This window comes from Euprymna scolopes, chromosome 13, assembly GCF_053919585.1.
Source record: "Euprymna scolopes isolate OS-2025 chromosome 13, ASM5391958v1, whole genome shotgun sequence".
Taxonomy (NCBI): Eukaryota; Metazoa; Mollusca; class Cephalopoda; order Sepiida; family Sepiolidae; genus Euprymna; species Euprymna scolopes.
In genome coordinates, this window is record NC_136494.1 from 122,816,852 (window position 1) to 122,818,991 (window position 2,140).

Here is a 2,140-nt window from a genome sequence, read left to right on the forward strand (position 1 = left end):
TATAATCTATTAGGTAACAACTGTCAATGGTGGTTGTGTAAGGAAGTGTAACATCAAAATACAGAGTCTCAAGACATGTACTTCACAACACATGCAAAATGATGACTGCTTGATTGTTCATGGCAATCGCGTTTTATCTCACTTGATAAATTAATGGTTGGGGATGAACTGAGATCTGGATAAAGAAAAGACCACCTGCAAATCTTTTTTTTGGTTTTGCTGACAGATGGCGCTTGTAACACCAGGTTTCTTTTTTTAATAAGGTAAGTCATCATGTTTTCCCCTGCATCCAATTTTCTATGATCTTATGATGATTTGAGTTGGACTTCTTGAGCTTGGTATTTGGCCGTAAGTGGTCAATAAAAAAAATTCTTCTATGAATAGGATAATTTCTGAAGAATCATCAGACATATTTGGATCTGATTTACCCGAATCCATTGCATTGTAAGAATCTACTTATTAATTCATTTTGTTTTTTTTTAGGGGGCGGGATCACCGTTGTTAAATGTTGATATGCAAGATAACAGGGAGAGGATGTGAGATGTTTCAAGGATTGACTCCATTTTCTATATACTGTTCTCATTTTGATGTTCACTTGGGATTTTCATGCTGATTCTCTTTACTTTTGACCAGTTGCTGGTACCATAGTGAGCAATGTTTCGTTGTTTGGTGTGATATTATACCAATACACTACTTACATTACAGAACATTGATTCTTGGCTCAAATTCTTTCTTTGCTTTTGTAGCATTTCTTAATTTTGAAGTTGCTTGCTGGAACGTTTGTAAATTGAAAAAATTGACCCCTTTAATCAGCCCAGACCTCCTTCAAGAATGTATTATTAAATTTAGGACGATTGTTCATTCAGATTTTCTACTGATGGATTAAACTCATAAAACAGATCTCCGATAGGGTGAAACATTTCTTGAATCGTACTTACACATGATTACTATGAGGAAATATTTCACATTGTAATCGGTTTATATTCATGCCTGAATGATCCAAAACCATTATTTATCATCAATTTTCGAATTTGTGTTGACATCCTTTACATTCTTTGATCACCACCCTTTAACACCACTGGTGGTTGTTTTTCACAAACTATACTCTTCATCTGATATTATGATGTCAACTCTGGCAGTATATGGCCTTTATTTTAACCGGAGGGCATAAACTGCATTCACAGTTGAAGCATATACAAATCTTACAAGTTCCACCTCCATTTTCATTATACCAAACTATTTTTGTGGAACTCTCCTGAGTATAACCGGATAGAACTCATACAGGTTTTGCAATCCTGTTAACGTGAGTTTATTTTCATCGACTAAATATGTTTTTACTTTGTCAGTAAGTGTGTAATAACTGGATTTATATCACCCGCTCCCTTTTCTTTTTGTTATTATGGATGAAGTTGTATGATATTGTATATTGTTGCAGGTCTTGTAAATTATGAAGTTGATACAGACTAAACTTGGCAATGTTTCTTTTATTGACATCATTTTTTCAGACATTTTTTTGCAGCCTCCACATGTATTTACAGAAATTGGAAACATTGAACAAAATTAAATTAGCAATTTGCCTTTGGATTCCTATAATAGAACCAATTGACACTCTCACCCCAGGAAGATGGAACATTAATGTGACTGAAATATTAAGGCAGTAAAAAGCAAAATAAAGTTCAACTATGATAAATAACAATTAATAATCTAAACAAAGAACTAAAAATGCAGACAAAGAACATGTTAGATGCATCAAACTTAATTTTTCATTCATTTATTTGGCATGAATCACAGGATTAAATTGTTGGCATTGGTTTCCCTTGATATTTGTCTAGTCAGAATTCTTTCTAGAAAGACATTGGGTACTAACAGGAGGGACCATGTGAAGGTTGCCAACATTTTAAGTAAAAATGTTTCTGTGAACCAAACAGGATTCAAACTTTCAGTTCGTGTCATTAACCACTTAATCATCGTGTGGCACTATGAAATAGTGCCACTGAGTTATTGTTGTTGTCCCTCTCCCCTCCACTGCCATAGCCGGGAAGTCATTTGTTTGCAGTGATACAGAAAAAAAGGGACCACAATGCAATTTCGACAAGTCCCTCCCTCTTTTACAGAGAGGCAAAAAACATGCATCCTCCCC